Genomic DNA, 20,983 nt, shown 5'->3' on the forward strand with positions numbered 1-20,983 from the left:
AGAAAATTCTAGAAGTACAAATGACTTTCGGCTAATTAAAAGTAGAATTTAACTAACAGGTTATCTTTTACAGTAATTGCTTTGTAGCACTTTTTTTCTTATAATTACATTTATTTTAGTGGTAGCAGTTGGAAATAATCCTTTTCAAATAGCAATATCTATTTAAACCTTATAGACCCTTAGCTTAAAAAACAAAGCAAAGAAAATTCAAAATTTGTCTTTAATTTTTTCCCAAGTTATAAAAACATTCAGCAACTTTAGGTTGCTTTGTTTAGTTATATATTTAGCAAGGAAAGTACCATTGTGTTGCAGGCACAAACACAAAACTAGATTATTAGGGTTCAGTGATACATCTCTAAGTGTGGTAGGCTAATGATAGGTGATTTGGCATTTTGGGACCACTTCTCTGAGAAACATTTCTCTTCAGGGGTTAATTAAGAGTGCTTACTTTACTGTCTAACCATAAACACATCAGGCACTTCTAACATGAGGTGTTCACTGGTGCTTGTTTAGATGCTGAAGGCAATGCATTAGGAACTGATGGTGACCCATTCTTATCCAATCAGTTCCTGATGCAGTATCTACGACATCAAAAACTGTAATAATTATATGAAGTATTTATTTCCAAATGCAACAACTTTGTTCCCTTTGTTCCTACATATGAAATTTGCCATTAAGTGATGCTTCTTGACATGTAATAAACTCAATCCAATGTCATACTAATGAGTAATTTCTTCAGTTTACCAAGAGAGACATTGCAAACATGATGTATATAAGACTTGTGTAGTATAATCATGTATTTGATGGCAAACTAGTGTGGGTATTTTTTAGAGAGCATATTTTAATTTTTTTAATGTTTATTTATTTTTGAAAGACAAAGAGAGACAGATCATGAGTGGGGGAGGTGCAAAGGGAGAAGGAAACACAGAATCTGAAGCAGGCTCCAGGCTCTGAGCTGTCAGCACAGAACCTGATGCAGGGCTTGAACCCATGAACAGTGAGATCATGACCTGAGCTGAAGTCAAATGCTTAACTGACTAAGCCAGCCAGGTGCCCCTTAGAGAGGATATTTTAAAAATAGCTTGCCTTAAGCCACTTGTTCCTGTTGTTTTTAAGGATAATTAAAAAAATTAAAATCCTAAGGAGATTTGAATGAGACAACTTGGTGAGCATTTAGTATCAGATTCATTGATTAGGAAAAATTGCATGTACATGTTCAAGACAGATTTATCATATCTTTTATTCTAGATTTCTAGCTAACTGAAATGATAAGGTTATACTTAGAATTAATAGCTATAAGAGGCACAGGATATCAAGAAAAACATACTGGTCAGATAAACAATTTCAAGAATGTTACTGGTTTCCTACCTTATTGATCATTTTGCAGGTCATCTTTTGATTGTATCATCAGAAAATTCTAATTAGTCCTCTAAAATTCCACCAAATAAGAGAATCAAGGAAAGGCTTCTAGTATTACCTAGAAAATCTGTTCTTCTGTCAATGGACCTTTTGGTTTACATGGGATATTTTGAACATAAAGGGTAGGGGATTTGGAAATAGAATCAAAGTGGAGATCATAGAATGGAGTCTCGAAAGTCCACTGATTGCTGTCTGTCTGTCTTCATTTATCTGAATACCATGTAGGCCTGAGAGTTAAGATTTCACCATATTTTAATTTACCAATGGTGTAATTTTGGAATACATTAAAAACACTCTAGCTAATCACTAAAATAAGTTCCATCTTACTCTCTTTCTGGAGTTGTTATCTATGATCAAGTATGTTATCTCAATTGTATAACAGGCATTTCCTTAAGGTTTATATGCTTTTCATAGAGAGTATTTCAGTAAAGCCAAAGAACTTAGAACAGTCTTGGGGACTCTGAAGACTTCTGCTGGAGAAGAAATCCCAGGACAAGGACCCGAAAAGTCAGCCCATCATATTTCTCTATAGCTCTCATGGTCTCTTATAATTTTGATTTAGCAGGTAGATTTGAAGGATTATAGAATTGAGTTAACAACTTTACCAGTGTCTGGGAAATTAGGTGGTATTATGTCATTTGTGAGTTAGAAAGAATGTGATAAGGAAATAAAAATAGGTGAAGAACAGGATCCCTCAAGATTTGATTGTTGCAAATATGCACCGTAATTTTCAAGTAGCATCATTTATCAAAAGTAACAATAGTCCACTTGCCCACATGCCATGATTCTGGGCTATTGGCTATTTGGAGTTCCTAGTAATGGATTGCAACAAGTTTTGAAAACCCTCAGTACTGGGACATGGTGGCTAGGACAGTTGACTATGGGAGTATTATCTTTAACTACAAACTGCTGCAAGGAATTGGGTGGGGAAAGAGGGGTTCATGGAGTTAGATAAAAGCTCCTATATAGGCCAGTGGATATCAAACAAGCATGCAGAGTTGTCTAGAAGCTTATTAAAAGACTGCTGGAATATACAATCAGTTTCTAATTTAATGGCTCTGGGACAGGACCCAAGAATTGGCATTTTTAACAAGTTCCCTGGTGATATAGCTCAGAGACTATAATTTGAAAACAACTGCTCCAGCCTGGTCTGAGACTATATGAATTATTGGAAACAAGTGATCTTAACCAGGACTGTGATAAAGTGAGTGTGATGATCTAGAAGGAAGAAGGGCCAGAATGAAGCACTACAGAAATTCAAATCCTAGTAATTATTGGAGTTCAGGAATGTTGCCCTTTAGAAATCATACTACCACATATCCTTTAGGAATACATTTGCAACTTCCTGTTTTCATTTCCTTTCACTCTCGAAAAATCATAGAATAAAAACTCTCCAGTTCCCTGGATTATTTGAGTTTGGAAATAGAGCTAGTCTGCCTGTAGATGGGGCAAGAAGATAGTAAGGAAAGACAACTCAGAGACAGGCAATCTTTGGAGCATTGTATAGGTCAAGGGCATCTCCCAATAATTAAGGTGTCTATAATAGAACCAAAAAGAAGAGAGCCATTTTTTCTGGAGGATGTCCAGGAAGTTTTTTTCGAGAGATCCTCCAGGTATGTCCATTCCAGGTGACAGCTAAGAGGCAGACTTATCTGTTCCTAGAATTGATCAAACTTCTCCCTTCTCCCGAGGTTTTCACCACGCTGTTCCCACAACTCCTACCCATTCTTCAAACCTCAAGCTCACCGTGTTGAGATGAGGTCTCTCCATCCTTTGCTCATAGTTAACCATCTATAATTACAATGGAGGTATTACATGATTGATTTAACTACCAGCTCCCCCACTAGGGTAGAGATGGTTTGTTTACTGCTGCATACCCAATACAGACCCTGGTACATCACGGGCATTAAGTACTTGCTGAATGAAACATGAAATGCAGCTGTACCTTACAGAGAGAATTTGAAACCAGGGTTTAGTGGTCAACCATGTTGGCTGAGCCTGGAGCCTTCTCCATCCTTACCTGCTCCAGACTATCGTGTTCATGGCTAGTGGAGTATGGGATACAAATGCAGCTGGTTTGAGACAGTGAGTTAAATAATGCCATAACCCCTAAAAGAAAGTGTGTTTTTAACGATAAGTTTGGGCTTCAAAGATGATTAAGAAGAATGGATTATACAGGCCCAAATTGGGTACCTGGCAAGATTACTAATATCAAAGGGCTTTAGCCAATAGAAGATTGATTCTGTAACCAGGAAAATTTCTTTAACCCTGTTGCACCTTCATGGAAGACAGCTCTATCTTAGATAGGATGGGCAGCTGTAGACTTCCTGAGATCTTGCAATCATCACTGGACACATAAACCCCTTTTGATTTGTTGTTTAGTTTTGATTTTTTAATAAATTAATTAATTAGAAGTAGGGTTTGGCAAAGGAAGACAAAGATGGCCTTTCTGGGCATTCAATGACGGTTTACTCTCCAGTAGGACAGTCTGGACAGAGGGCCACAGAAAGTTCTAATCTGGATGTACAGAGAAGACAGACATTGTGAGCCTGGGGCCACTTTTAGCTTGCAGAGGGGTGCTGCTAGGATACCTTGGGCTTTTTGACTTTGTCAGTGACCTCAGAGGCCTTCTTGGTGCAGATGGAACTTTTACTGGCTGACTTAAGCCCGCCCACATTCCTTACATTCAAAAACAGAGGACAAAAAAAAAAAACCTTTGAAGGCAGAAGGGTGACCACCATCTAGGTAACTTGTTCTCAATAATGGAATAAATGAAACCTGCGGTCAAGCTGGGCTTCCGCACAGCACGGGACTCCCTGCAGTAACTGAAAGCAAGGTCAGCTTCCTGAGCCAGATGAGCTACTAGCATTAATGGTCTAAAGGGGCTGGTAATCTTCACTTTTTGGACCTGGACTAAAATGTTGATTTCTAGCACTATAAAGGCTGAGTCAAGAGTTGTTCAGGGGAATGAGCTCAGGAGGAGATATTTGCTCATTTGGGGTAACTGAAGGTAGGATGAAAACTAGGAAATTAGTGGGGAAATTAATGGATCTTTGGACTTCTGTCACTCTGGTAGGCACCAGGACTGGGTGGTGGTGGGACACCTATACCTGAGGACAAAGTGAGGGATGCTTAGAGAACACTCAAGACAAGTTTTGAGCACCACAGGTTGATGTGCAGTACATGCTGTGACACAACTGGTCAGGGAAGAATCAGGGAAGATCTAAAGAAGCAGTCTTGGGAAGCCCATTACATGGGGCCCCAAGTAGAAAAGGCTGTAGGAGGCACATTGTCACTGTGGCTCTTAAGGGCAAAGCCAAATTCAGGAGTAGAGGTGAAGTCTGACATGAGTCATGCTTAGAGCCTCAGTGAGTTGGGATCTGTGATCTGACGAGAACACACAGGCTGGAAAATGAAGAGAACATGCTCACCTGCGCTAAGCAGGAATAAAATTCAGGTTTAGCACAGTAACTCAGGATCACAGATTCAGCATACATTTAAGGTGCAGGCATGCAGACTGGCAATAGGCTCTGCTTGCTTGCTCTGGGAGAGAGGCTGGCTTCTTCCACTTTGACGTAGGTAGTCTTCATGGCATAGGTAGTAACAAGGAATAACAAGGGCCATATTATAGGTTCTGGCGATTGAGGTGAGGACTTGGTTCCTAGGAGTCCTGACAAGGTCTCAGAGAGTGAGCAAGACAGAGCCACCATAGGAAAAGGCTGGGAAACCTGTTGTACTCTATCTTCTATTAGCACTGTCATAAGCTAATCCCATCTAACAACAGTATTTTGGATGTCTCATTGACAGAGATGCCAAAGCTTTCCTTTATTTTGATGTTAATTATCACCAGGGAGATACAATTTTTAAGGTTTTTTTTAAAGTCAGATTTTATGAATCTGAAGGGATACGTGATTTTCCCCCTTAAAACAGCAACAAAGCTAATTAGCTGCCAAAAGGAGTTGGGACTTCTAATTCCAGAGCCAGTTATCTTTATGTTCTTTTATACTAGTTCTCCTCTTAGTAGGAATCTGCCTATCTGTGGTCTGTGCTTCTAAAGTTTAATTGCAGGGGTGCTATTTGGAACCCTCAACACATGGTTTTCCTTGGAGTTTATAAATTATCAAGTTCTGAGAAAATCCTATTCGATCTATGTTACCTAAGAAACAAATCATGCTACTTCTCTAATTAAAACTCTCCCCGTGCTTCTCAGGTCATTCACCTTAAACCCCCAAATCCAAACCGGGGCCACCTGGTTATTGCTCCAATTCCATCTCCTGCCCATTTCTCTTTCACTCCACTCCACTCCACCCACAGCCGTCTCGTTGGACTCACATACCCTGATTCTCACCTCTGACTGCATGTTAGAATCTTCTGGGCAGCTCTTCAGTAGTGATGTCCAGGCCCCACTCCTAGTCATTCTGACTTCATTCACCTGTGATGAAGTCCTTGCATTTGGCCTTTCTAAAAGCTCCCCTGATGCCTAAACGTGTAGACAGTACTGCAAGCCTCTACAGTACTCACCACATGTACCAACATGACCACAAACACAGCTCCTGAAACATAGTATGTGCGCATCTATTTAAAAATTATTTCTTGTCCTATTGAATGACATTCATTTTCTTTCCTTTTGAAAAAAAGAATGTATCTTTTTTGAAACGTTGTCACCAAGAATTGGAATAGGTAAGTTTTTAATGTCTGATGGGGGAAAAGGCTATTTCAACCTGCAGGAAGATATGGATGATATCTGGAGAATTTATAGCTTTAAAGGGCTCTAATGAGCCCTGCAGATTAATATGAAGCCCTCTTCTTATCAGCAGTACGTTATTTTCTGGCTTATAGTTCAGTATTTTTCCTGTTAGTCTGGGAATAACTAGTCCTCAAACTGACTTCCTACTACCCAACATCACTTTCTGGCAAGGAAACCTAATATGTCACAACAGCAGATGTGTAATCTAATCAGAGAGACACACAGGCTTCTTCTCTTCCTGAAGATACACAAGGAACTACATGTCAGCCAAGACCTTTGAAATAGCATGTTTAATACTTTTTGTTGTTAATCTTACATTAATTATAAATTTGTTCCATCTAATTGGTTTCGTGGTGTTGGGTGAATGAGAAAGAGAACTGGCCTTGATTTTTTTATCCTGAGGAATCACATTTGTTCTCAATCTTTTTCCAGGATACAGTCTTCTGCCCCGGTTTCCAGGGGTCACTAAGAATGGAAGTTAGGCATAGCTCAAAAAAGTCTCTGAGGCCAGAACCACAGTTGATTCTAAATTTCAATATCAGTTAGGACAGTTGAATGTGAACCATTCATAGAAGGAGTGAGGAAGAGACTTTCAGTGTGAGAATCTGGGCAGTTCAAGTTTGAGTAGGGCCTGGCAGATCACCCCTTTTGGACTGCTTGGAATCTGACAGCACCCATAGAAAGAGTGGAAGGAGCTTTCAGAAGGAAAACCTTTTAGATTTAACTTCTAAAACTGAATTCCCACTGGAGACGAACCATGGACTGAAAGGGTCATGGTGGGGGGCACTTGTGGGGAGAAGCACTGGATGTTATATGGAAACTGATTTGACAATAAACTATTATAAAAAAAAATAAAACTGAATTCCCTTGGTTGATTTAAAAAATAAAAACAAAACCAAGGAGTGTTATAAATGGATCATGAATCTAATAAAGGCAAATTAATTATCAAGGCTGGTTGCCTTTCAAGTAGAGCAGGACCTTGGAAAAGACTTCACTAAGATCAAAAGAGGTCGAACATGAAACAGTAATCATAGCAGCTTTGCCTTTTTTTTTTTTTTGGTCATAATCTAGTAATTCCATACTATAATTTCGGTTGCCTACAGGTCTTTTGATCCATGAGGGCAAGGAAATTGCTCTGTTTAGCATAATCCCAGAGACCGCTGTGGGGGGTTGTATGAACATCTCACAGTTGCCAGCTGAGATTAAGCCAACTCACAGCCATCCAGGTTAGATCTGCAAGAAGAGCATCATGTGAGCAGAGGCACATGGGTGCCTTGGGTAAAAGCATGGCGCAATTCACCGAGTGCATCAGCTGAAGATTTACGTCTCCTGACCTTTTTCTTGATGAGATGTCATCATTATACTTCTCTTGACAAATTGAAATCTTATATTCACACACTGTTGGTATGTACAGCATTGCAAATAATGTCCTAATTTTTGCATTTAGAAAGGATTTATGCTACTTAATCCTTACATAATAAGAAACACAAGTAAGAGTATGGGTGGATGTAAAACCAATTACTCAAAAACCATTTATAAGCAAGCTTTATAAGGAATTTGGGAATACAAACAACACCCTAAAACAGTTCCTCAGGTAAAAAAATAGCAATTATGTAAGTGAAAAAAATAATAAGCATATATATACTCACCAAAGGGGCAGGTGTGATAATGGGGGTCCAGGTCTTCACCTTTTTTAGATGGTAGTTTCTGTGCCCTTCCCTTTGCGCATGCTGCTTTATTCAGCTACATTGGATTAGGCCATGAGCCTCCGCCCTTCTAATTCATTGAGTGGGGCTGATCAGTCACAGGGATAGTGCTCAAGAAAGGAGGGAGGGAGAGACTGCAGAGGTTCTCCATCATCTGCTGTGGGGATTCTCAGCTTTAGGGAGCATAAGAAGCATCAGAGGACCTTGTTACAAACATAGATCCCCAGGATCCATGTCCAGATTTTGATTCTGTAGGTCTGATTTGGGGCTAGGACTTACACTGTGATGGGGATTTGCCCTGCCTTTCCCTCTACTTTCATTCCACACTAATCCATTTCTTCCCCTAAATTATAGACTCAAGCTATAACAAACTGCTTGAAGTTCCAGTGATCCAATGAGCTGTATTATGCCTTTGCACATACTTGGGACAGTTTCATCTTCCTTTCTCCCTCCTTGAACATATACAGATACACACATATGCACACATGCATAACTTGTGTGACTGACACACACACTCACTCTAAGACCAAAGTCAGACCCTGCTCTCTCTCTTCTGTTTCCCTACTCTGCGATCCTGTCCAATTTGTACCCTCTCTATTTTCACATCTGTTATACACAATGATATTTTCTTGCTTACATGTTATCACCCTCATTAGACTATGACCTTCTAAATGTGAGGACCACCCTTATACATCTTCACAGTCTCAGCCACACAATTCTCAGTATGGCATCTATTACTTAAAAGGTACACAATAAAAATTTGTTGAGCTAAATGAAATGTTGGTTAAAGCAAAGAATTATAGATTCCAGCTCATAACTTGTCCCTACATAGCTGAGACTTTACAGAATTAGGATAGTGATAATATGCTTGGTTAGAATAATGGCTTTACATAGAGAAAATTCTGGCAGATAGGAAAACAAAAAAGAACAAGAAAGAACAAGGGATATAATCTTGCTCTTCATATGAACTCCTAAGTAAAAGGCTACTTTTTGAAAAATTTAACATTTAAAATACAGTTCTAAATCTATTTTCTGGAGTCAACTTACTCAGGATCAAAAAGAAATAGAAGATTTTATCCTAAGCAGAAAACCAGGGCCTATCATTTCTCATGTCTTTTTTCTCAAGGAGTTAGGATAAATCAGATCCAACTCCAAAGCAACATGCAGGCTGGTTCTTTTTTTCTTTTCTCTTAACCTTAGATTTGTTTTCCCTTTCTTCCTAGAAGGTTTAACACTGAAAAGTGAGTATTAAGAGATAGCAAGAATAAAGATGTAGTTCTTCTTCCCTCTACTGGAAAACATTAGAAAAAGGTCATGACTGGAATACTGTACATTGATGAGGAAAATGAATAACTGCAGGCGAACCCGAACATAGGGTACGTCATGCCCACAGCTGCAGTGGGTGAGGCACCAGAGGGAAAGTATAGACACATACTTGGCTGCCTTGCCCACCTCACTGGGTTGTTGCGATGGATATTTGAAAGGAAAAAGGAGGGAAATGATACAAAGTAGTTTTGGGAACAAAACTATGCTAATGTGGTTAGATAGTCCATAGGCCAGATAAACTGAAAAAAATAGTAGCAAAGTATCAAGAAGTAAGCTATTTCTAAAACTATACATCCGGTTCAAGGATTTTAGGGATATTACCAAAGGAAAGGAGATGCTAAATCCATAATAAGGTATTCTTACAGGCATTGCAATGTAGGCATTTCTGATCTTAATTCTGTAAATTCCTAGATCTTACTCTCTATAGATTTGTATTTGGATGTAACAGAAATTTCTGTCAGGTCATTGGATCTGTTTAGATAGTGGCATCACAATATTTCTCTTAAGATCATATTATTTACTCAGAGTCAGAATTATTTCGATACCTTCTGAAAACTTGTAAGGATGACCCCTCCTTTTGCGACTGTGGAAGATAGTGTGAGGGGTCGGGAAGCACGTGAGCTTTGGAGTGAGGTAGAGCAGTGTGTGATTCCTGGTACTCTCACTTACTAGTGGGGTGCTTTAAGGTGAATCGTTTTGTTTCTTGGAGCTTCACTTTCTGCATTGTTAATACGCGTGGGTGACATTATTAACAACTAAATGGGATAGTGTTGTGGAAATGTCTTCCCAGTACAAAATTTGATACTTAGGTACTCAGTACGTTCTGGTTTTATTTTGTTTTGATTTTACTATGATGTACTTTGGTTAACTCACTTCCTTTTCTTTTCTTCCAACCTCTAGATTTTAGAAAAGGTGCCCAAATTCCATGCTTATATTTATGCTTATGTTATTTTCTTCCTTCTTAGAAATTTTTCTTTTCTTTTTTAAAAACATATTTTTTGGGAGAATGCAAGTAAAGGAGGGGCAGAGAGAGGGGAACAGAGGATCTGAAGTAGGCTGATAGCCGTGAGCCTGACATGCGGCTTAAACTCACAAACTGCAAAATCATGACCTAAGCCAAAGTCAGGCCTGCAACTGACTTAGCCACCCAGGTGCCTCCTTCTTAGAAGTTTTTCAAATCTGCTTCTGTACTTTGCTCAAGTTACTGACTTATTATTGATGTACCAGGGTGCTCTTGGATGTTGGCCAAGAGATGTCTCTATTTCTACATTGAGGGGCTTCTGAGTTTGCATGATGCTTATGGTTTCTCTGAACCCAATGGTATCCAGAGTTGATATAAGCCATTTTATAATTTGGTTTCTCTTCTTTATGGATATGAGCACTCTGTCATTTGAGACATGCTGTTTAGAAATCTACTCCTCCCTCAGCCTTCTGGTCAGAATTCTGAAACAGCTCAGGTCTTTGGGTACTCAAACACACTGGTGCTGGAGTGGTACTAATTTTGTTACATTCGAGTGTCTTTTGCAATCCCTCTTTTGGAAATTAACTCAAAACAAGGCAGAAAAATCTGTAAAAACCAACTGAAAAGGTGCTGATGGGTGAGAGGACTTATAAGAACCCATTCAACAGGACTCTGTTCTATATCCTAATTTCCTAGCAGACATGGGGACCACCTCAGGTTCCACCAAACAGACTTCCTCTCTCTGATTTCTGGGTGGGAGTCACTTTCCAGGCAATAACCTTTTCCAGGTCTGCTTCCTTTTTACCTTGCCTTCTTGCTCTTTATGGGATCGGGACTCTGAATCCCCCAAGGCTTGAAAGATAGCCAAACATTATTTATTATTTTTGTAGCTTTGTAGGCATTCAAAAAATGTTTGGCTTCGAATTGGTTTCAATAAAATAGTTGGCTGGAGTTACAAATGAGCATTTTGGCTGGAATTTTGTTAAATACCAGTTTGAAGCTGAATTTTGGTAAAGCTGCCCTGAATACATCTATCTTTGTCAATGGATTTGTTTGTTTATTAAGTGCATACTTTCTGGATTTTTGTGGGAAGAGAAGGTCAGACAGAGGAGCATGAGGATTAGAAGTGATTACGAATAGAGAAAAGGATTCATGGAGAATGGTGTCTAGAGATAAGGCGTTACGAGAAGGGAGTCTGAGTCATACTGTGCATAAGTGGGTGTCCAGCCCAAAGCCAAAGCCAGAACTGCCATTGAGCTGAGCTTCCCATTGGCATGTTTTCCACATTCTGAATGGTGGAGACATTCTTAAATAGGTAGTCACAATTAATGACAGAGCAGAAGTGTAATTGATATAAAGAATGGTTCTCATAAAAAAAGGGCTTTTCATACTCTTCTAGTTTAAGCTTCTAGAAAGCCTTAAAAAGAAACCAGCCCTAGTTCAAGGGGCACAGTGCCTCTTTCATAACTGAAGCAAAGCAGATGAATAAATAACCTCTTCAAGGAAAGCCATTAGCAGATTGGATAATGATATTGACATGAGTAATTGGAGAGAAATAAATAAATAAACTAGTTGCTATTATAACATTCATTAAGGATTGCCTATGTATAATTGGGTGTAACTCTTAAGACTTGGTGTATGCCACCTTCCATTTCTTAAAAAAGAAAGAGTATTTAGGAGGTTGTCTTTCTGGAGACCAAAGACATGAGGCATTAATCATGACTCAATGGGATTGTAGTCTTAGTGTCTGAATCATTTAAACCTACCTTCTTTTGTAGAGTACACCTATAGTAAAGGAATAAGGGAAGTTTATCCTAGAAATTTTTAGGAGGCAGTGTCTAGAATTCCAGACTGCTCAAGATTCTTACAACAGAGAAAAAACTTTAGTCTATAAATTTTTCACAATTTTTTAGGATGATGCTTTGTTTGGGATGATGGAGGAGATGCTAAAGGCAATAAACACAAAAGAGTAGAAGATGATTAGGTCCTTGAAGCCTGCAAATCTTTAGGTCTCAAATACAAAATGCTGGACAAGGTTGTGACAAGGTTGACTTACCCACTGTCTGCTCCTTAGAGGCAGGGGCCAGGTTTGAGATTTCTTCTGTATTGGAACCCAATGGCTTCTTATTGAGGGGCTGAGTGCCATGCCATAATCTGGCAGGATGCACATCCTGCAAGAAGATGGTTATTTCAGAAGCAGACACAGCTCCATGTTCAGTTTAATTGGCAAGTGACCCAGAAAAATGGTATGACCCTTACACGACTCAGTTTTCTCATTTTAAAATGGGATCCCCAAATCTATTTCATATTATTATTAGAGGTTTAAATAAGATTATTTGTGTAAAGTGCCTAACAGTGCCTGATACAGAACACTTAATAAGTGGTAGCTACTATCTTATTTTTCCCTCGGCATTACAATTTTCACAGGTTAGGAATTTGAGTTGACCTTACTGTCCTAACAAACAAAAAACATCCTTAGCTAATCATACTATTATTAACAACAACAAAAGCTGCTATTTAATGAGTGATTACCGTATATCTGAGTATTTTATTTAGTATGTATACTAAGTATTTTATGTAGATTATTTGATTTGATTTTGACAGCAATCCTATCAGGGTGGTTCTTATAAGAACACAATTGAGGGTGGCTGGGGGTTCAGTTGGTTGAGCATCTGACCCTTGATTCTGGCTCAGGTCATGATCTCACAGTTCGTGGAATCAAGCCCTGCATCAGGCTCCACACTGAGCCTGGGATTCTCTCTCCCTCTCCCTCTCTCTCTCTCTCTCTCTCTCTCTCTCTGCCTTTCTCCCAGTCACTCTCATTCTCTCTCTCTCTCAAAAATAAACACTATAAAAAGAAACAACATTGAAAATTAGAGAATGTTCAGTAATAGTACTTTTCAATGGAGTTGCAAAGAAACATGGGACTCAATCTGCTGGAAATACAAGTTCCAGAGGTATAGTGAGAAAAAGAGAGAAAGAAAGTAGGAGGCATAGTAATGTTTAATCCTATGAGCCCATCTTGAAGAGCAGCCTGAGAAAGTCACCCAGCTGGCACCCGGGAAAGGACAACTAAAGCTTTGTGGGCAAGGGCAAGGGTGGTCAGAGGGCATACTGTGAGCAAAAGAGGAAGGACACAGTTTTGTGGTTTGAAGGAATGATAGGGATCTATTAGAGAAGAAAGGGGCCCAGTCAACAGAAGAAATTCCTTGAGAAAAAGAAAAAAGCATAAAGGGAGAATACTGATGAGAGGGAGGCCCTACAAACAATCTCTTGGATTGAGGTTGAAGAGTTAAAGTCCCTGAGGCAAAAAATGAGGGCTCTAGGAAAGGAAAAAATAAATACTCTCCTGTGAAATCATTTTTCTGATTGCGGGCTTGCATGTGTTTGGGGAGGGGATGTCAGGACTCTTCATAAATATGTACTTCTAAGTTATTTTATTGAGGTAAACATACTTATAGAAAAATGTGCAAATCATGAGTGTACAGCTTGATGAATTATCACAAAGTGGACACACCCATGTAACCACCACCCAGGTCAAGAAAGAGAACATTACCATCTTCATAAATATTTACTACTTTTAGTTTTCACATGCTCAGTTTCTTAAATGAATCTGGGTCCTTCTAACATACATATTTAAAGTCAAATGCAGCCAGTTAGGATGTTTTGTATATAAAGTAAGAATAAAGAACTTGTTCTAAAAACAAGTTGGAGAAAACACTTTAAAGTCCATAAAACTCCATAAAAGTGAGATAATAAAATCTACTTGAAGTTTAATTACATCTTGAAATAAGGGATAATTCTACACACCCTCTCAAACCATAGGGGCACTGAAAATTAAGTTTCAGAGGGGAGTCCCCACTAGAAAAAGGAATACTCTGTCTTCCTTGCCTGAAACCTTCAAAAAATACAGCATTTGGCACTGTTGCAAGCACATGGTATGGCCAACAACTATTTGTCAATAATTATAATGGTGGTAAGTTACCTTTTTCGTAAAATACATGATGATCCCTGGTTTCCTTAAACCAGTAACTGGGCAAATAAAATGACTTTTAGTTCTTCTTAAGCTCTTGGTTGAAGCCTGAGTAATTTTTGAATTACTGCTGGTATGTTTTACACCCCAATTGAAATTATTTTGCCCTTCACCTTTCCCCCTCTCTACAACCAAACACAGCTCCGAGTTTTGCAGAGATGAGGGAGAAGATAAAAGGAAGAAAAGAAAATAAGAAGCAAGGTGGTGAGGAACAAGTATGTGAGGGAAAAACAAAAGCTGAATTAAAGCCACTCAGGAAAGGTTCCTTTGTACTTTGATTTGCATCAAGGAATTAATGTTATAATTTGGCATAGCAATTAACCACAGTTTTTATTAGATCAAATTTCATTACGTGCTACTTTAATTTTGGTACCCACTCCTGTGGGTGAGCACTAAACAGAAAATTAAAAGCCATTTGTCAAATGGAAAGGTTATCTATTTTTTACATATTGTCATATCCTTAATGGGTCCTTCAGGTGAAACTTTACAGAAGTCAGATTTGGGGCACCTGGGTGGCTCAGTTGGTTAAATATCCAACTTCAACTCAGACCATCATCTCACAGTTCACAAGTTTGAGCCCCACACTGGGCTCTGTGCTGATAGCTCGGAGCTCGGAGCCTGGAGCTTGCTTTGGATTCTGTGTCTCCCTCTCTCTCTCTACCCCTCCCCTACTCACACTCTTTCTCTCTGTCTCTCCAAAATGAATTAACGTTAAATTAAAAAAGAAAAAAAAGAAGGCAGAGTTAACAAGTGACATGGAAATTGGAAGATGAGTAATGAGTTGGTAACATTTACTTGCTTATTATGAGTGCAAATTCAAGCCTGGTCTTACAAGACTCCAACATGATCCCTGCTGTGCTATAGATAGGTCTTTCTTGATTTATGATGGGGTTATATCCCAATAAGCTTACTGTCAGTTGGAAATGCTCTCTCAAAAATGCACTTAATACACATAACCTGTAGAAAATTGTAGCTCAGCCTCACCTACTTTAAATGTGCTCAGAACACATATTAGTCCTACAATTGGGCAAAGTCCTCTAACACAAGGCCTATTTATAATGAAGTCTGGAACAGATCCTATAAAATTGGATACTGTACTGAAGTGAAAAACAGAGTGGTTGAATGGGTACAGAATGGTTGTAAGTATTTTGGTTGTTTATCCTCATTTATCATATGCTATTGTCTACCATCAGGTAAGAGTATTATACCATGTATCTTTACCCTGGGAAACCCTCAACATTCAAAATTCAAAGTATTTTATTTACTGGTATCACTTTTATACACACACACACACACACACACACACACACACATGCCCCAAAGTTGACAGATTGTTAAGTCGAACCATTGTTAATCAGGGACCATCTGTATTAATGATTAGTTTTTTCTTGCATTTTCGGTTACCAGCAGAAATTAGGAAAAGCATCTGCTTCATAATGTTGTGTGAATTTGATGGTTTGTCATGTCCTCAGGAATACAAAGGCATACTTTTAGCACTTACCCACTGGGGGTAAAGTATAAATAAATGCAGAATTCATACAAAACTTTCTTTCTTGGTGCCTACTCTAGGGGTAGATTATAACTTAGCAGCTTTGATTTCGAGTCAGCCATTGGGTTTATATGACAAACTGAATAGTTTGACACTTTTCCAGGAATATAGACTGTTCAAGTAGTAACAAGTGTCATATGGTGCAAAGAAAACTAAAGTCTAGTTTCAGACTTACCACTATTATGTGACCTGGGGCCACTGAATCTTTCCGGGCCTTAAAATCAGGTGGTTAAAATGATGGGCTTTGGAGCCAAATAGATCTGGCTCAAGGCCCTTACTAAACCTCTAGGAGCTTCAGTTTTCTCATCTGCAAAATGGTACCATTAAATACACAAGGTTGTTAGAAAGATTAAAAGAGAAGGTGTGAGAGGCCTAGTATACAATGCTCAAAATAATAGAATTGGAATAAGTGGTCAGTATTTTCCATTCCAGATCTAAACTATTAAGATTCTATGACAGAGCTTGTAAAGTGTCTGTCAGGATTGGCTCTGCTAGCAATTTCAGGCCCTGAGGGAAGGTACATTGTACCCCATGGCAGTCAAGCTCTACTTCTGCATAGGCTTTTGGGCACCAGTGTTTTTCAGTTTTACTTTTCTTGAAAACCCTGGCATCCCTTGAAGGCGAAAAGGAGGAAATCTGCTCCCCTGTCAAAAGAAGGAGGGGCGCCTAGGTGGCTCAGTTGGTTAAGCCTCCGACTTCAGCTCAGGTCAGATCTCACATTTGTGGGATCGAGCCCCACGTCAGGCTCTGTGCTGATGGCTAGCTCAGAGCCTGGAGCCTGCTTCCGGTTCTGTGTCTCCTTCTCTCTCTGACCCTCCCCCTCTCATGCTCTGTCTCTCCTGTATCAAAAATTAATAAAACATTAAAAAAAAAAAAAGGAAGGAAAGACCACGTTATGCCTGGGTGGTTCAGTTGGTTAAGTGTCTGACTTCAGCTCAGCTCATGATCTCGTGGTCCATGGGTTCCAGCCCAGCACTGGGCTCTGTGCTGAAAGCTCGGGGCCTGGAACCAGCTTCGGATTCAGGGTCTCCCTCTTTCTCTGCGACTGCCCTGCTTGCGCTCTGTCTCTCTCTCTCTCTCTCTCTCAAAAATAAACAAATATAAATGAAGGAAGGAAGGAAGGAAGAAAGAGAAGACCATGTGAACTTGCCTGGTGCAGCCCTTCAAGAGAGGCTGTTTGTTTGCTTTAATGATGTGTGGCCTTGGGATCACCAGAGTGGGACAAAGGAACGTGGCTGGGCCTTGGAGGGAGAATGATCAAAGTAGGCCAGAGTGTTAGGAGGGGCCAATTATAAGGACAAATAAATATTTCCAGCAGCATCCTTTCTCTTGCAGTTTCCACAGCTATAGATGTGGTTTATGGTGGAGGAGGGGGAGAAATAGAAAGACACCAGGCCATCCCCAAAGCTTGCCAGTTCACCCCAAGCGTAATAACAATGTCCTACATTTTTCAGTTCTTTATCATTGGCAAGTGTTTTCCTGGCCATGGGCAGTAAACAGGAAAAGGGGATACTTAGCTTGTTTTAAATATGAGGAAATTTAGACCCAGAGAGGCACAAATCAGGGAGTCAAATATTCCAAATCCAGTTTCCTGACCTCTAGTTCCCTGTTCATTCTCCATACTCTTCTGTCTCAGATGTACATTCATGCAGGTTCAGGTATTTCTTTTCTTTCCATTAATGTCCTTCTAAACTTTAGTTTCTTTGCTCACAAAATAAGACAGTTAATAACCTCCTTCATCAGGTTTGTGCGGACTAAATTAGACAATGTGTGTTGAGGGTTTCATGTAGGAAACCCTATTAGTTGTTGCTGTCAGAGAGTTCTAGCTGTCCTACCACCTAGGAGGATACCAAATTCCTAGCATCCCTTTTTACTGTTTTCTCCAATGAACCCCATGTTTTGAAAGACTTTGTGTATCAAATTGCTTGTATTGGTTAATAATTTTTTTTTTATTATCAAAGGCATTTAAGATTGCCAGTTGGGAGTCCCTGATCTGCAATTCCATCAATACTGAATTGATTTAATTCTAATAAAAGCAAAGAAACCTGGTATTTAAAGAGTCTTTTCATCCACATCTAAGTAAATGTACTTCTTTCAGGGTGTTTGTAGTCTCTGGAACATCTTACTGTTCTCCAGCACTGTCTTTGCAGATTCTGGACATAGCTGGGCTCTCACTTGTCAATGAATAAGCCAAATCTTATTATTATAATCTGAGTAAGTTGTCGTTTTGTGTGTGATCTAATTCAACTTTTGAATGTTACAGTTTTTTCCACATCATGGGAAATTGGTGTGGTCCAGAAATAATAAAAATGAATTCATTATGAATGAAACTGAAGATGAATTTTTAACATGCTACCAGAAGTTACTGATTAACAGGCATACCCACATTTCAGTACTCCATTCTGCTATATATTTCATTCATTGTCATTAAAGGCCAAGTTCAACTATAATTTTTAATTTGTATTATTTTCTTCACCCTCTTGCCATGCAATTCTTATAATATCAGAGAGCAAAAAAATAATTATTTTTATATGCAGAAATTAGATCTTTTATAGACAGACCTAATTGTTAAGATGGGACATGATCAAAGATACTGAAAAATACAAATTCAGATAAACTCATCTCTTATTTTGAAAAGATATGTTACATAGAGAACAAGTCTTGAGTCTTTCAAGATATATTGTGTCAGGCTAAAATAATTTCATTGTGAGAGCATTTTCCTTCTCTGTGTGCAGTCTAAGTGCATATTTTGTGCTCTTAGGAATAACTTTCCAAAGCTGTGTAAAGAATGTAGCAATAAAATCTAATAAGAATTATGGCTCATGGCTTGAATGATGTCAGTACTCTTTTAATCCTCCCAAACATGAAAACGTTTTCTCCTCCTAAATAAGATTTCTTAACTCTTTATTTCTAAGGAAAATTGCAGAGCTCTGCAATTCCACTGGCAAAGTAAGAGTTAAAGGAAGGTGTTTTGTTCCATTGTTAATACTTAGGCTTGTTATTAAGATAATCACTTTAGACAAGAAATGTATCCTAGACAATAATATTTTAGTGAATACACATTCTTTTATCTGAGTTTTTCATATATTACTAACATCAGATAGTTTCTGAGTTCAATGTGTCAGCAATAATCCTTTGTTTTCTCTTTAAGCCTGTGGTTCTCAAACTTGAGTGTGAATCAGAATCACCTGGAATGCTTGTTGAAGCATAAATGACAGGTGATCATTCTCAAAGTTTCTGATTCAGGAGACCTGGGCTGGGCACGCGGATGTATATTTCCAGGTGGCCCTGATACTGCTAGTCTGGTGATCACACTTTGCTCTTAGCAGCTTTATGCCATTTGACCTTCTTACAAATTAATTTGATGGGATTCAATCATCATGAAGCATGTATGTCCCCTTGTTTAGATGAAACCAAAATTCAATAAGTTATCTATAGTTTGGCTATTTGGCTACTCCAGACTTTTTCAAGTCAAAGGATTGCATACAGAAAAGCATAGCTGATGAATAGTTCGATGCTTGAAGATGTCAGACTGTAGAATCTCTACGGGTAAGTGTGTGATTTCTTTAGTGACATCACATTTGCCTGCAGAGATTTTCCAGTCTGTCACTTTCGAAGTCGTATTTAAGAAAGAAAAAAGTTGTCTTCTTTCTACAGTAATCTTTCCAGGAAGGCTAGATTTTAAACCTAATTTGTCCAAGATTAAAACTGGGAAAGCAGAGTATGATTGGGGTTCAGACAGGAGTAAATGAGGATGGATACTCTCTGAGTCTGGCACACGTCTCCATGGAGAAGGAAGGAAAATGGGAAAAGTGAACCTTCCCCAAACCACAACCAATCTCATTTGTAACAGTGTTTTAGCCACACTGAAATCTTTATCGTCAATCCAAGTAAATAGCCTTGAATTTCAAGCAATTTTTTCTAATGGTTAGACTTTGCAATTGGGTTTCTCAGTCTTTCTTAATTTACACACATGCCTAACTAATCACAAGACAAATGAGTGGAAAGAGGAGGTGTGCCTCTCACTTATTTTCCCCATCTCTCTTCTACTTAGAATAGTTGTTTTACAAGTAACATTACCTACCGCTAATTTTTTAAATGGTGGAGTAATGCAAATAGGCAATATTTACTTCAGAGGCTCAAAACTCTGTGAATATCCCGATATCACTAAGTTTACATTGTTGGGCTTTTTTTGATGTTGTTCATTTGTCAGAACATACTTTGTGATCAATGTTAGATGTAAATTTATTTCAACGTTTGACTACAACAAGGACTTGTATATTTTGTTCCCTGCTATATCCCAGCATAGAGAATATTTCCTGGCACGTAATAGGTACTCAATAAACATTTATTTAATGAATGGACATCAATTTACTTGGTTTTATTCAAATGCTTATTTTCCATTAGAAAGGCAATAGATATACACATAAAGTCACATTTTATTGATATCAGAGTGAACATATTTAACTTCAAACCATACAAAACCAGAACATTTCAATATAAAAAAATCTATCTTGGTAATAAAGAATATTCTTGGGATGCCTGGGTGGCTCGGTTGGCTGAGCATCCAACTCTTGATCTTGGCTCAGGTCATGATCTAACAGTTCATGAGTTCGAGCCCTAGGTGTGGCTTGACCCTGAATGTGTGGAGCCTGCTTGGGATTCTGTCTTTCCCTTTCTTTGGCCATCCCCTGCTTGCTTGTGCTCTCTCTTTAAAAGTTTTCCTGATAGTCTAATGGAATTTAAGAAGTTTTCCTGATAGTCTAACAATGTTATATTATGTTTTCCTGGCATGTAGTTTTATTTCAGATGATGAGTTTTTAGTCTTGGATTATAGCCAAATTTATGTAATGAATCACAAAATTAGGTTTGATTTTGTTTACACTACAAGCACAGTATCTCAATTATCTGTTAATCTACCATATACACATCCTTTGACCTCAAGATGACTTTAAAAGCATCCTATCAACTGCATTCTGACTTTTCTAGATAAACCATAAATACAAGCTTAACCTTAAATCTCTCATAAGTGTGCAGAGGATACAACAGGTGGCCCTGATCTGATATGAGTGCAGTTAAATAATGTGTTGAAGTAATTGGAGCTTAGAAAGATAGAAAACATCTGGTTTCAAAGGAGAACATTTCCATCCATTTTACTGCGTTTTAGAGAGCTACATCATTCTGGGTTATGTAGAAAGAAAAGGCTAGTGTTAAGAACTCCGTGATCCTCATTCTGTTCATC

At 38.7% G+C, this 20,983-nt stretch overlaps 1 long non-coding RNA gene across 1 annotated transcript in view; it reads right to left on the reverse strand.

Annotated features, from left to right (window-relative positions):
* Window positions 1–20,983, reverse strand: part of LOC115289242 — a 49,267-nt gene that overhangs the window by 13,946 nt on the left and 14,338 nt on the right. The window contains exon 2 of the long non-coding RNA XR_003907501.1: window positions 12,216–12,330. This is a non-coding gene — a long non-coding RNA (uncharacterized LOC115289242). The remainder of the gene's footprint in view (window positions 1–12,215; window positions 12,331–20,983) is intronic.

This window comes from Suricata suricatta, chromosome 4, assembly GCF_006229205.1.
Source record: "Suricata suricatta isolate VVHF042 chromosome 4, meerkat_22Aug2017_6uvM2_HiC, whole genome shotgun sequence".
In the NCBI taxonomy this organism is placed as follows: Eukaryota; Metazoa; Chordata; class Mammalia; order Carnivora; family Herpestidae; genus Suricata; species Suricata suricatta.